The sequence below is a fragment of the Salvelinus sp. IW2-2015 genome, linkage group LG18 (genome assembly GCF_002910315.2).
Source record: "Salvelinus sp. IW2-2015 linkage group LG18, ASM291031v2, whole genome shotgun sequence".
Taxonomy (NCBI): domain Eukaryota; kingdom Metazoa; phylum Chordata; class Actinopteri; order Salmoniformes; family Salmonidae; genus Salvelinus; species Salvelinus sp. IW2-2015.
In genome coordinates this window covers 19,150,467-19,166,213 of record NC_036858.1, presented here as the reverse complement: position 1 = coordinate 19,166,213, position 15,747 = coordinate 19,150,467, and positions in this window count along the sequence as shown.

Sequence of the window (15,747 nt, the reverse complement as noted above, 5' to 3'; positions counted from 1 at the left end):
ATAGTTTTGATATCATGAATGGTCAGTACTTGCATCCATAGCTGTCTACAAATTTGAGTGGTTCGATTTCTCCAGCCCCACCCCTCAGCTTTWGACYGAAACGGGGCGGGGAGTCTCTTGTTATTGTTTTTACTGCCGATTCCGCTTGTAAGCTTTTTTTAAAATGCAGTATAATGTACGTAGTTATTAGTTGAGTGGCCATTGTAATTTACAAYATCTTTATTCTCTTAACACCCCATTTATGTCTGAATCACATAGTTTCAGATCATATGGTTCTCTTTAAAACGGGACTGAATTCAACTGTTCAGGTATTCAATTGTTTATCTTCACATTTACAATTTTGCCATTGAACATAGTGACAATTGTGATATGAAAAACATCTTTATTTAATACAAACTACAGTAAATATCTGCAGTGAACTTATTCATCCACTACTACAATACAGCTTYCCTATTTGTCTTGGTTCTGCCTGTAAAATATTGTAAAAAATGTTCATAGTGCTAAAGGTAACCCTAAACACTTTGTGTATAAACTAGATTAGGTAAATGTATATGAATTGTTGTAATGTACAGAGTGATATTGTATTGTTGAGGTGCAAACGTCATATCAAGAAGTGGTTCTACTTTTTACATTTTACTTCAAGCCTCGGTCGTAAGGGCTACATAACATTGTCACAATGACATAAACAGCCATGACAGCTGGTGTCACCTTATGGCAACCAACTTAAAAAATGACACAAACCATTAAAAGGCTTAGTCAGTGGTGGTGGGGGGGAGGGGAATAAGGGAGGGTTGTCAAAATAAAGTTTTTGTGAAACTTTTTTTTTATTGGGCACAGGGTAGTGCTTTAAAAAAAATATATATTCTCGCTCTCTGTTTACATTCACCCCGTTTGCAGGTTTTACTATATAATTTATTCTATCCTAGACAGATTTCCTCATCTGCTTGCGTGCCCCCCCCCCCCCCCCCCCCYYTATAGGTTGTTATCAATAAAACSTCACAATACGGTGCAGAGCGTTCGATTTGGCTGCTCTGGGTCAAGGAGACCCCCAGCTCTGCTAAAACCATTTCACTAAGCCTACGTGCTGTTTTCAAGGGATTGTTAAATAAATATGAACTACACTGAACAAAAATAAATGCAACATGCAACAATTTCAAAGATTTTGAGTTACAATTCATATAAGGTAATCAGTCAATTTTAATTAATTAGGTCCTAATCTATGGATTTCACATGACTGGGAATACAGATATGCATCTGTTGGTCACAGATGAAAAAAATAAAAAAGAGGGTCGTGGATCAGAAAGCCAGTCAGTATCTGGTGTGACCACTGCATCATGCAGTGTGACACATATCCTTCGCATGGAGTTGTGGATTGCTGTCCCACTCTTCTTCAATGGCTGTGCGAAGTTGCTGGATATTGGCGTGACATCCAGAGCATCCCAAACAGGCTCAATGGGTGACATGTCTGGTGAGTATGCAGGCCATGGAAGAACTGGGACATTTTCAGCTTCCAGGAATTGTGTACAGATATTTGTGACATGGGGCCGCGCATTATCATACTGAGAGATGAGGTGATGGCGGCGGATAAATGGACTTCAGGATCTCGTCACGGTATCGCCTTCGATAAAATGCAATTGTGTTCATTGTCAATAGCTTATGCCTGCCCATACCATAACCCCACCACCACGGGGCACTCTGTTCACAATGTTGACATCAGCAAACCGCTCTCCCACACWACGCCATAGATGCGGTCTGCCATCTGCCCGGTACAGTTGAAACCGGGAWTCRTTCGTGAAGAGCACACTTCTCCAGCGTGCCAGTGGCCATCGAAGGTGAGCATTTGCCCGCTGAAGTTGGTTACGATGCCGAACTGCAGTCAGGTCAAGACCCTGGTGAGGATGAAGAGCATGCAGATGAGCTTCCCTGAGACGGTTTCTGACCGTTTGTGCAGAAATTATTTGTTTTTGCATACCCACAGTTTCATCAGCTGTCTGGGTGGCTGGTTTCAGACAATCTCGCATGTGAAGAAGCTGGATGTGGAGGTCCTAGCTGGCGTGGTTACACATGGTCTGCGGTACGTCCGTACTGCCAAATTCTCTAAAACGACTGGATGCGGCTTATGGTAGAGAAATTAACATTAAATTCTCTGGCTACAGCTCTGCTGAACATTCCTGCAGTCAGCATGCCAATTGCTCAACTTGAGACATCTGTGGCATTGTGTTGTGTGACACAACTTCACATTTTAGTGGCCTTTTTATTGCCCCCAGCACAAGATGCACCTGTTAATTGATCATGCTGTTTAATCAGCTTCTTGATATGCCACATCTGTCAGGTGGATGGATTATCTTGGCAAACTATAAATGCTGACTAACAGGGATGTAAACAAATTTGTGCACAACATTTGAGAGAAATAAGATCCCAGAAATGTTATATTTCAGCTCATGAAACATAGGACTAATACTTAACATGTTGCGTTTTTTTATATTTTTTTCAGTGTGCTTTGTTTTAATATCATCACCTCTTGAAGAGCATAGAACKACACATTTCCGATTTATTCCACATTTGGCCGCATCAGTTTTACAGCAAGTAACTGCRTGCTTCTCATGATCAGTAAACATCATTTGATCATGTATTTTCAGATTATCCATTTGCAATGTAGCTAGTAGATTAGGCATTTGGAAAGAGGTTGACATCGGCAAGTCCTCGTCCTGGTAAAGTTGTCAGTCGGACTACTGTCATCACCCCTATAGATGGCAAGCAAATATAACCATCTAGTTTATCACCTGACAGTTAGTTTGTTAACAAGCCATATTGACGTGATCTGTTATGAGCTAGCTCATTTGATGTGGCCCATCAATCAATGTGACTTGTCTGTCAGCAGAAATCGTGCTTAAACACTCTTAAAAACAATTTTGAAAAGGGGATAAGTTAGCTAACTTCACTAGGTTGGTTGGAGGAAAAAGTACATTAGGTCTACTTACCACTGTTTATTCAAACTGATCAACATTTCTACTGGTAGCTTGCCAAGTAAACATTAACAGCTAATAGTGCATCGGCAAATACGCCCTTCTGCTGCTTGACATGCAAGAGCCCACAAAGGATGGGAAATGAACCTAAACCACTCATGCTTGTCAGGTAAAGTTTATTTTATATTACTAAAATACAATTTATGGTGAMAAATCTTGAGGCTTCTGTGTCTGAAATTACTTGCCCCCCAGTAGGCAAATTAAACACCTTGTGACTTTTCATTGATAACGACCTGTATSAAGGTGTTTTGGTACTTCCCTTATGCACTACACTTTTCCATGCGCRAACTATACCACAGGTCAATAATAGTCTATCCGGCCCTCTATCCAGCCACCATTCATAGTGACAGTAGGCTAACTAGTCTTATACCACACATAAAATCATTCAAAGCTGCACCAATGTTCAATATAAGCAGAGAGGCCAGGTGCATCATTGAGCATGAAAGCACAGTGAAGACATGAGACAGGCAGTTTAGGGATGATACAATTATCTTACCTAGACTAGCCTACAACACAATGCAATCAATAATTACGTTGTTTTCAATGGAGTACATAATTATACTCTAGGCTGTAAACTGCAGTGGCAATGTCATTTGAATAACGGCGCAAAATCGTTGTGATTTTTGTATTTTATTCCATTTGGATCAGTTGTGGGTCTACTCTACAGTTTTTATACGGTCAAGAAAGGTGCAGTAGCAGGCCGTATTTTAAGTTCTGATACTGAGATGCGCTGTCTGTTGCAGATCATTATTTTCCCAAGTCTAAATATAATAGTGTGCCACATACAGTGCATTTGGAAAGTATTCAGACCCCTTGACATTTTCCACATTTTGTTACRTTACAGCCTTATTCTGAAATGGATTCAATAGTTTTTTCTTCTTCATCAATCTACACACAATAAGCCATGACAAAGCAAAAACAGGGTTTTAGACTTTTGCCAATGTATATAAAAAACGATGACATTTTAAACAATATTCAGACCCTTTATTCAGTACTTTGTTGGAGCACATTTTGGCAGCAATTACAGCATMGATTCTTCTTGGGTATGATGCTACAATTTTGGCACACCTGTATTTGGCGAGTTTCCCCCATTCTGCTCTGCAGAGTCTCTCAAGCTCTGTCAGGTTGGATGGGGAGCGTCGCTGCCCAGCTGTTTTCAGGTCTCCACAGAGAGGTTCGGGCTCTGGCTGGGACACTCAAAGACATTCTCAGCGACTTGTTCGAAGCCACTCCTGCGTTGTCTTGGCTGTGTGCTTAGGGTCATTGTCCTGTTGGAAGGTGAACCTTCGCCCCAGTCTGAGGTCCTGAGCGCTCTGTAGCAGGTTTTCATCAAAGAACTCTGTACTTTGCTTCATTCATCTTTCCCTTGATCCTGACTAGTCTCCCAGTCCCTGCCGCTGAAAAACATCCCCACGCATGATGCTGCCGCCACCATGCTTCACCGTAGGGATGGTGCCCGGTTTCCTCCAGACGTGACGCTTGGTATTCAGTCCAAAGAGTTCAATATTGGTTTCATCAGACCAGAGAATCTTATCTCCCGTGGTCTGAGAGTACTTTAGGTGCCTTTTGGCAAACTCCAAGCAGGCTGTCGTGCCTTTTACTGAGTGGCTTCTGTCTGGCCACTCTACCATAAAGGCCTTATTGGTGGAGTGCTGCAGAGATGGTGGTCCTTCTAAAAGGTTCTCCCATCTCAACAGAGGAACTCCGGAGCTCTGTCAGAGTGACCATCGGGTTCTTGGTCACCTCCCTGACCAAGGTTCTTCTTACTCGACTTTCTCAGTTTGGCCGGGTGGCCTGCTCTAGGAAGACTCTTGGTGGTTCCAAACTTCTTCCATTTAAGAATGATGGAGGCCACTGTGTTATTTTGGACCTTCAATGCTACAGAAATGTTACGGTTACCTTCCCAAGATCTGAGCGTCGAAACAATCCTGTCTCGGAGCTCTACGAACAATTCTTTCGACCTCATGGCTTGGTTTTTGCTCTGACATACACTGTCAACTGTGGGACCTTATATAGACAGGTGTGCCTTTTTTTTAATAAATAATGTCCAATCAGTTGAATTTACCCCAGGTGGACTCCAATCAAGTTGTAGAAACATCTCAAGGATAATCAATGGAAACAGGATACACCTGAGCTCAATTTCGAGTCTCATAGCAAAGGGTCTGAATACTTTTGAAAATAAGGTATTTCTGTTTATTTTTGATACTTTAGTCAACATTTCTAAAAAACAGTTTTTGCTTTGTCATTGTGGGGGTGAGGGGTTGAAAAACTATTGCATCCATTTTATAATAAGGCTGTTGATGGGGGTCATGATAGGGGCTGCACCAAATGATTGATGTATTATAATAATTGATTATGCTTATGTTGTATTAATAGAAGGAAGGGCTATAAGACCCCACCCCCTACATTTATAGGGTCCTGGACTACAGATTAGCAATATATGCRTTACAAGGTTTAATGTTGTTCCACAGTTATTATCTAGTCTCTGCTTCTTATAAGAAATGGTCTGAGAGATGTGTGAGTTATTGCAGTCAAAGACAGGGTGTCTGTGAGAAAGCGCCCCAAGGCTAAAAGAGATTCATAGACACAGAACCCTGCAGGGGAGTCAGACAGACATAAAACAACTTGGGGAGTGGAAAATTACTGCTGAGCTCCCTGGAACACTGGAACAATTGTTTGTGTAAAAGTTTGTGTAACTGTATATGCATAGGCTTGGTCTCATAAGTAGAAGGTATTGACGTAGGCAGTTACATCACTAGGGGTTGACTGCAAGCATAATAAAGCAACTTGGACCCTTTCCTATTTTGCAAAACTTATTCGGAAACATGCGTGCTATGTTCCCGTTGTCAACTTCTGTCTGCAATTGCATTAATAAATGAATAATTGTTTTACTTAAAGATATTGTCTGATTGTTGATTTCACTAATAAGAAAATGATTGACAAGGAGCAAGGAACCTACTCCAACACTGTAACAAAATGTGGATTAAGTCAAGGGGTCTGAATACTTTCCGAATGCACTGAATAGTCCCAGCATGCCCAGTTATTCAGGAAAGCTTAACATGCTCTGCCTCCTCTCCAATCCGAGTGTCTATTCCTCACGCACCTAGAACTTATCGCTTCAAAGTAGCCTAAATATTTGTCATTTAACTTGTGAAATGTTTTACCTTTTACATGTGGCATAAACACAACCAGTCAATGTTTTCATCTGATTTRGGCTACTTCAAAAGCGTTCTGTGCACATTTTCATCCAAAATATAATTCCATCATCCAAACTGTGTAGGGGCCATGTGTTGAATGGAAAAATACATCTGTTACCAAACACCAAGATTGCCAACCCTTTGATACTGGGTAGGCCTACAAGATGGGGAGGGATGTAGCCCTGTTCTGTTTGTCGAGATTGACAGTCTATTTGATTGTGGTGTTCAAAACACACCACGATGTTGAAGCGCCCGAATTCTGTATGCTTTGCTTATTGGTTGTGTRGTACATTGGCACAGAAACCTGTTGGTGGAAAATKAATTGTGTATATTTTATATCATTCTAGATATAGCATCAGTGTTGAACCTACCAAGCTGATCATTTTCTGCAGTTGACTCTGATTGTAGTCTAATGAAACATGTAGGGAAGAGTTGGCTCATCCGTGGAGGTCAGTGAACACCCCCCCCCCCCCCCCCCCAAAGTGACAGGCTTTTGAAGGATAAGTGGAAATCATGTTAATGTTTTGTACTTTGAGGACTATCCCTTCAAGGTACATCAACTTCATCAACACTTCAGTTTAGCTGGAGAGATGGGTTGGCTACATGGAAAAGTGATGGAAGACAGTGGAGGCCAGTACAGGTAGGAAGAGAAGAATGGACAAGATAGGCCACTGTTCCATCTTGCAGTCTGTATTTAACAGAGAGATAGCAGCCGAAAAAGAGAGGATTGTGGTGTCAGATCCCAAACCAGCCCCTCGACCTTACCAACTCACTCAGTGGGGCCTCCGTTGTCACGTGCTGCTGACTAGAGGTTGACTTCAAAAGGTGCTATTGTATCAAATAAACCCATCAACTTTGGGACCAATGACTGTATACATTGAGTGTACAAAACGTTAATGGTCCACCACCCAAAGTACATCCAGCCAACTAGACACAACTGTGGGAAGCATTGGAGTCAACATGGGCCAGCATCCCTGTGGAACGCTTTCGAACACCTTGTAGAGCCCATGTCCCGACTAATTGAGGCTGTTCTGAGGGCAAAAGGGGATGCAACTCAATATAAGGAAGGTGTTCTTTATGTTTTGTGCACTCAGTGTATATGAATGGATAAAGCCATTGATCACGTGACACGATTCATTCCTATGTGAAGACTCAATATAGTGCATTTGAAACCCAGGAAGTCGGTTAAGGTGGGAGATTTCTGTAGACAGGGAGAATCTCAATTCCATACTCCCCGTGTCCTCACTCCCCACCTCAAAWAAAATATTTTTTAATTTGTCATGCTTCATAAACAACCGGTGTAGACTGTTTCAGCCATTCCCAACAATGTAGAGAAACATGGAAAAATAATAGAATTCAAATAATCACACATTGAGTAACGATAACTTTGCTATGCGCAGGGGTACGAGGTAATTGAGGTAGATACGTACATAGGGGTAAAGTGACTAGGCAACAGGATAAATCATAAGCAKTAGCAGCAGCGTATGTGATGAGTCTAAAGAGTTAGTGCAAAGGGGTCAATACAGATAGTCYGGGTTGCTAATTGGTTAACTACACTGAACAAAAATATAAAYGCAACATGTGAAGTGTTTGCCYCATGTTTCATGAGCTAAAATAAAATATCACAGAAATGTTCTATTTGCACAATGCTTATTTCTCTCATTTTGTGCACACATTTGTTTACATCCCTGTTAGTGAGCATTTGTCCTTTGCTGCAATAGTCCATTCACCTGACAGATGTGGCATATCAAGAAGCTGATTAAACGGCATGATCATTACACATTGTAATGTGCTGGGGACAATAAAAGTCCACTGTAAAATGTGCAGTTTTGTCACCCAACACAATGCCACAGGTATCTCAAGTTTTGAGGGAGCGTGCAATTGACATGCTGACTGCAGGAATGTCCACCAGAGCTGTTGCCAGAGAATTGACTGTTCATTTCTTTGTCATAAGCCACCGCCGTCATTTTAGAGAATTTGGCAGTAYGTCCCACCGGCYCCAGAACTGCAGACTAMGTGTATGGCGTTGTGTGGGCCAGCAGTTTGCTGAGTGCCCCACGGTGACATRGTTATGGTATGGGCAGGGTAAGCTAAGGCCAACGAACACAATTGCATTTTACCGATGGCAATTTGAATGCACAGAGATACCGTGACGAGATCCTGAGGCCCGTTGTCATGCCATTCATCAACCACCATCACCTCATGTTTCATCATGGTAATCCACAGCCTCATGTTGCAAGGATCTGCACACAATTCCTGGAAGCTGAAAATGTCCCAGTTCTTCCATGGCCTGCATACTCACCAGMCGTGTCACCTATTTAGCATGTTTGGGATGCTCTGGGTCGACGTGTATGACRGTTGGTTCCAGTTCTCGCCAATAACCAGCAACTTTGCACAGCCATTGAAGTGGAGTGGGACAGAATTCCACAGGCCACAATCAACAGCCTGATCAACTCTATGCTAAGGAGATATGGCAAATGGTGGTCACAGACTAATTTTATGATCCGTGCCCCAACTTTTTTTTAAATTTAARGTGCTGTGACAGATGCATATCTGTATTCCCAGTTGTGAAATCTATAGATTAGGATTTAATTTATTTCAATTGACTGACTTCCTTGTATGAACTGTAGCTCAGTAAAATCTTTGAAATTGTTGCACCAGCTCTGACGCTCGTCGGATGTGGCAGGGTTTGCAAACTATTATGGACTACAAAGGGAAACCTAGCCGCGAGCTGCCCAGTGACATGAGCCTAMCAGGCRAGCTAAATGCCTTTCATTCTCGTTTCGAGACAAGAAACGCRGAAGCATGCATGAGMGCAACAGCTGTTCCGGAGGACTGTATGATCACGCTCTCCGTAGCTGATTTGAGTAACCTTTTAAACAGGTCAACATTCACAAGACCGCCTGGCCAGAYRGATTACCAGGACGTGTACTCCAAGCATACGTGGATCATCTGGCAAGTGTCTTCACTGACATTTTCAACCTTTACCTGACCGAGTCTGTAATACCTACATGTTTCAAGCAGACCACCATAGTCCCTATGCCCAAGAAAGCGAAGGTAACCTGCCTAAATGACTACCGCCTCGTAGCACTCACGTCTGTAGCCATGAAGTGCTTTGAAAGGCTGGTCATGACTCGCATCATCCCGGAAACCCTAGACCCACTCCAATTCACATACCACCCCAACGGATCCACAGATGATGCAATTGCACTCCACAACACCCTTTCCCACCTGGACAAAAGGAACACCTATGTGACAATGCTGTTCATTGACTACAGGTCAGCGATCGACACCATAGTGCCCTCAATGCTCATCACTATGCTAAGGACCCTGGGACTAAACACCTCCCACTGCAACTGGATCCTGGACTTCCTGACGGGCCCCCCCATGTGGTCAGGGTAGTTTAACAACACTTCCCCCACGCTGATCCTCAACACAGGGGGCCCCTAANATCATCCCGGAAACCCTAGACCCACTCCAATTCACATACCACCCCAACGGATCCACAGATGATGCAATTGCACTCCACAACACCCTTTCCCACCTGGACAAAAGGAACACCTATGTGACAATGCTGTTCATTGACTACAGGTCAGCGATCGACACCATAGTGCCCTCAATGCTCATCACTATGCTAAGGACCCTGGGACTAAACACCTCCCACTGCAACTGGATCCTGGACTTCCTGACGGGCCCCCCCATGTGGTCAGGGTAGTTTAACAACACTTCCCCCACGCTGATCCTCAACACAGGGGGCCCCTAATGGGTGYGTGCTTAATCCGCCCTGTACTCCCTGTTCACCCACGACTGCGTGACCAAGTTWCCTGATGACACAACAGTGGTAGGCCTGATAASCGACAACGATGAGACAGCCTTTAGGGAGGAGGTCAGAGACCTGGCAGTGSKGTGCCAGGACAACAACCTTTCCCTCAATGTGAGCAAAACAAAGGAGCTGATTGTGGACTAYAGRAAAAATAGGGCCAAACAGGCTGTCATTAACATCGACGGAGCTGCAGTAGAGCAKTTTGAGAGCTTCAAGTTCCTTGKTGTCCACATCACCAACAAACTATCATGGTCCAAACACACCAAGACAGTTGTGRAGAGGGCACAACAACACCTTTTCCCACTCAGAAGACTGAAAAGATTTGGCATGGGTCCCCAGATCCTCAAAGTTCTACAGCTGCACCATTGAGAGCATCCTGACCGGTTGCATCACCGCCTGATATGGCAACTGCTTGGTATCTGACCGTAAGGCGCTACAGAGGGTGGTGTGTATGGCCCAGTACATCACTGGGGCCAAGCTTCCTGCCATCCAGGACCTCTATACGAGGCAGTATCCAAGGAAGGTCCAAAAAATTGTCAGACTCCAGCCACCCTAGTCATGGACTGTTCTCTTCTACGAGGAAAGCTGTACCAAGAACACCAAGTCTAGGTCAAGAGGCTCCTCAACAGCTTCTACCCCCAAGCCATAAGACTGCTGAACAATTAATCTAATGGCCACCAGGACATTTACATTGAACCCCCACTGCTGTTAATTATCTAATCATGCTACCCTACCTACATGTACAAATTACCTTGACTAACTTGTACCCCTGCACACCATGTATATAGCCTCATTAGTTATTTTGTGTTCATTTTTATAAAATGTTTTACTTTAGTTTATTTAGTAAATATTTTCTTAACTCTATTTCTTGAACTGCATTGTTGGTTAACGGGTTGTAAGGATGGTGCGCAATGTGCAACCGACGTGTTTTCCGTTTGCTCCCGCAGTGTTCTTAAAGTGTTGTGAATTTTGCAGCAACCCGTATTTATTTTCAAATATTAGTTTGGTGATCCCTTTCCGTAATACCCAAGACTACTTTGCTTTCAAATGTCAGCATGTCGATGAAACATAAGGCCGAACACCGGCCTACAAGACCCATTTTTATCAGTGCCCTCCCCTGAGTCTGAGGACCCAGAGACTAGCACTTTACCTGGGGATGCGGCTTTGCCTGGTGGCGCTGAAATGAACATTCGAGGCCATCAGGCTACTACGCTCGGAGATAGTTGAAATGAAAACGGAGTAGTTGCTACGATTGAGGCCGAATAAATCGGTTTCTAATACTTTAAAAGCACATTTAACTATCCTACGAAATGAGACAGCGGCAGCTATCGCATTACTCAAAACAACAGAGTTGCACACTATGCCGATTGCAGCACTGGAGACTCCACTACCAGTGTCTCTGACCTGACTACCTGCCTGGAGGCTGACGTGAAACGCCTGACTGCGGATCTGAAATGGTACAGGAGAATTGTGTGAGCTTTATTCCCGCGGTTTTGCGGGAGAAAATCCCTCTGAGACTGGTATCGGTCCAGAGTATGTGGAAATACCTTGTGCCACGGATTTTGTCTCCCGGCTGCTGAATGATGTTCTCAGCATGGATGAGAAGCCCTTGATTGATCGTGCCCACCAGTGACTGCACCCAAAGCCCCGGGACTGTGAGAGGCCCCGTGACATCATTCTTCGAGTGCGGTTTTTCCATGAGAAGATGGAGGTACTGCAGGCTCGTTAGAGACTCCATCTACCAGGACTACTCCCCCACTGTGTSCAGGCAGCGCGTAGCTTTCGGGCAGGCCAAATGATTACTACTGGACCATCCAGATGTGAAGTAGAACTGCTATTCCCAGCCCATCTATTGCTTTCTGATGATGGAAAAGACTACACCTTTGATTCTCCGGAGGTGGCTATGGCTCACATCCAATGCCACATCAAGAAGTCTTGAACTTGYTCATAGATCAGCAACTGTTGCTTRCTAACTGTGGATAGTATGTAGCCCTCCTGTGGTATAACTWTGTTTAGTTATAATTGTACTATTCCTGTATAGTTTGTGAGTTGGCGAACCCACTCTCAGGCTTATTTGATGTGATTTGAATGTTTTGGTCATCCAGTGTGCTTGCCTTAAAAGCATTTTTATTTCATTTTATTAAGGGTTTACGTAATACGTTTGTTTCCATATTGTCTCATTGACCCCAACATTTTTTGGGTTATTTGTTTACCCCATCACATTTTCTTTAACCAGTAAACAGTAAATGTTCCCGAGGCTACAAGTTTTTGGGGAGTCTATACGTCAATGTTGAAAGTTTAACATAATTTATACTCAGAAAACATTCAACATATGTAATTTTGTGGTCTTGACTGTACGTTGTCAAACTTTTTGGGGTTGTTTTACTTTGAWTTGCTTACTTCAAATGAGAGGTTTTTGGCTGAGAGCCTTGATACATTTGATGTATTTTCTCTCTCAATACCTGTTAAGACTAGGAATATAATTTTATACTTCGACAAGTGCTGCTTTCCTAATTTCGTGTCTGCACATGGGATTCACTTTATTTTTTCTAATTTTTTTTGCTGCTTGATTCAGTAACACAGAACGCTACTTTAAAGGGCGGGATTGTGGGTTTGGGTGTAACACCACACTCTCACAGACATACTGTGCTAAGAAAACATGTTCTATATAGGCGTGTACCTCCTTTTGGGGAGGTATTGTCTGGGGTGGGGGGAGGAAGGAGGTTGAATTGTTCAGTTCTAATGTTGTCACTCTTCTTTTTAGTTTCTTTTTCCGTACTTTTTTCCAAGTATCTTACCCCATACATTATTAACTCTGAGAATTATCCGGGCTTTGGGTATTCATTTATTTTCCACTCTGTGCTCTATTGACAGGGTTGTATAAACGGGAGTGCTCAGGGTGGCCAAAATCATACCAGTCAGTACATTTCGTGAACATCAAAGGGCTAACAACCCTGGAAACATAAGAGGCCGCTAACACAAAGTTTGAATGCAAATGTTGCATTTCTAACAAAGAGACTCACTTGAGGACAGGTGGGCACTTTAGGATTCGCAGGACTGGGTTGGTCAACTGTTCTACTCAACTTTCATAGTAAATCAAGAGGTGCTTCCTTTTGGTTGATAAATCTACTCCCTTTGTAGCTTCTGAGTTATCCTGATCCTAAGGACGATACGACATAGTAACTGGAAAACTATTTTTACCCCTCTTGTTTTGGCTAGTGTTTATGCCCCAATTGTGATGATGCAAGTTTTAATTCTACCTTTTTTAATTTGCTATACCCAATTTAGATTCCCATTCGTTGATGTTAGGGCGGGATTTCAACTGCTACAATATCCCTGGTTCTTGACAAAGTCCGAAGAACTACAGGCCCATCTAAATGTGCCCTACTTATTCAATCTTTTCTGCAAGAAATGCTATGTGTGAGGCCTGGCGTTTCCTACAGGACAGACCGTATTCATTTTTTCTCATGTTCATCAAACACTCCCGCCTTGATTACTTATTTTTGGACAAAAAACTTCCTAACCTTCAGAGGCTGACTTATGAGAGTTTTGTGCTTATTTCTGACCATTAGTGCTTGAGCTAGAGTTTCCCTAGCAAACTAAAGTTTATCAATGGCATCTTAACTCCATTTTATCTAGATAAGGAGTTTATTCCTAGAAAATTTATCAACCCCAGGGTATGACCTGCACTTCAATTATGGAGTCCCTCAAAGCATACCTACGTAGACAAATATTTCTTATACAGCCAACAAAAACAAAGCTCGCTCTCATTGCTTCCGGACCTGAGCGAAGCCATAGCTACATTGGATGCTACAGAAGTATATGCTACAGATCCTTCCTCTGATCTATATAAAGAACGGCAGTTACTCAAATCTGAATTTGACGAGCTCTCTACCAGACAAGTTTAACAATTACTYTTACGAGCTCGATACAGTGTATGAGCAAGGTGACAAGGCCAGTAAACTCCTTGCACATCAGATCCGTAAATCTGAGGCTTCACATTTAATCCCACAAACAAGGACCCTGTCTGGTGCTACCACAGTTGTACATAGAGATCAATGACCAATTCCAACAATTTTACTCKGCGCTATACACCTCAAGACCCTTTTCTGATTTTGTTCTTCGATGGTCTGAGTATGCCTTCAATTGATACAGACTCCCATGACGGTTTAGAAGAAGAATTTACACCTGAGGAGATTGCAATGAAAAGTGGTAAATCACCGGGTACGGGCGGTTTTCCAAACTAATTTTACAGGACGTTTTCCTGTCTGCTTTGCCCATTCCTGTCTCGAATTATTTGCAGAGTGCCTTTATACATCAAAGCTACTGCTTAGTCTTTATCAGGCTTCAATTTCATTACTATTAAAGAAAAACAAGGATCCCCTGGAATGTGGATCTCGTTTTTAAACTGTGACTACAAATTCCTAGCCAAGCTCTTAGCCATCCGTATGGAAGGCTCACTGCACCAGGTAATAAATTCTGACCAAACTGGCTTAATGAGATTAGGCATTAGTTTTTCAATATTAGACACCTTATGAATATACTGTCCTCCCCAGCATTGAGGGACACAGAGGTGGTTGTCTCGCACGATGCAGAAAAAGCTTTTGACCAGCTTTGAGTGGGACAGCTAACAGCCACCCTTTATAGATTTGGCTTTGGTCCTAAATTCATTGCGTGGATAAAGATTCTTTATTTCTCTCGAATGGCTTCGGTATAGACTAACTTGTCCTCTGACTATTTTCCCTTGCCTCGCGGATCCAGACAGGGTTTTTTACTCTCCCCCTTGTTTGCTTTGTCAATCGAGCCCCTCGTCGTCACACTCATACTCAGGATGTGTTTAGAGCAGAAAGTCTCGCTATATGCTGACGATCTCCTTTTGTTTGGCTCCAACCCTGATACCTCATTACCACATGCCTTATCTATTCKTAAACAGTTTGGAGCAAGCTCAGGGTACAAGCAGAACCTAGGCAAGAGTTATCTTTTTTTCTGTAAATCAAGCTGCTTTAAAGTGCACTTTTACAAGCTTTCAGTTTAGGAATGTCCGGGATCAATTCACCTACTGGGAGTTAGTGACAAGGAAATATTCCAATTTGTTTAAGGACAATATTGTTGCTCTAGCAGACAGTTTGAAACAATCTTACTTTTTGTGAGTCTCTACCTCTTTCTCTTATTGGAAGGGTTAATGTCATTAAAATGAATGTGTTGCCTACATTTTTATATTTATTTCAATTTTTACCCATTTTTATTCCAACCTTTTTTTTTATTTACTGGACCAAACATTCATGCATTTATTTGAAATGGCAAGGTACCACAGATTGGTAGAAAACATGTACAGAAGTCTAGGGCATTGGTGGGTTTAGCGCTACCAAATTTTCAGACATTCTATTGGGCTGCAAAATCTCAGAGCCCTTTTGTACTGGCTACAGACTGATCCTACTGGATCACTCTGGGTCCAGATGGAATCTGAATCATGTAAACCTGCTGCACTTTCCTCTGTGTTGTGCTCCTCTCTCCCAGTGTCCCTAGGCAAAAGGTGTGTCAACCCAATTGTAAAGCAGTCTCTTAAAATGTGGAATCAGTTCTCTTTAGCCTTTGAGGCTTTTCTCCATCAGGCCCAATCAATCAGAACATTCTTTTTCCTCCATCTTTTTAAAGGATGTGGCTTTTGGCATCTGGCACACACTGGGCCTATCCACTAGCC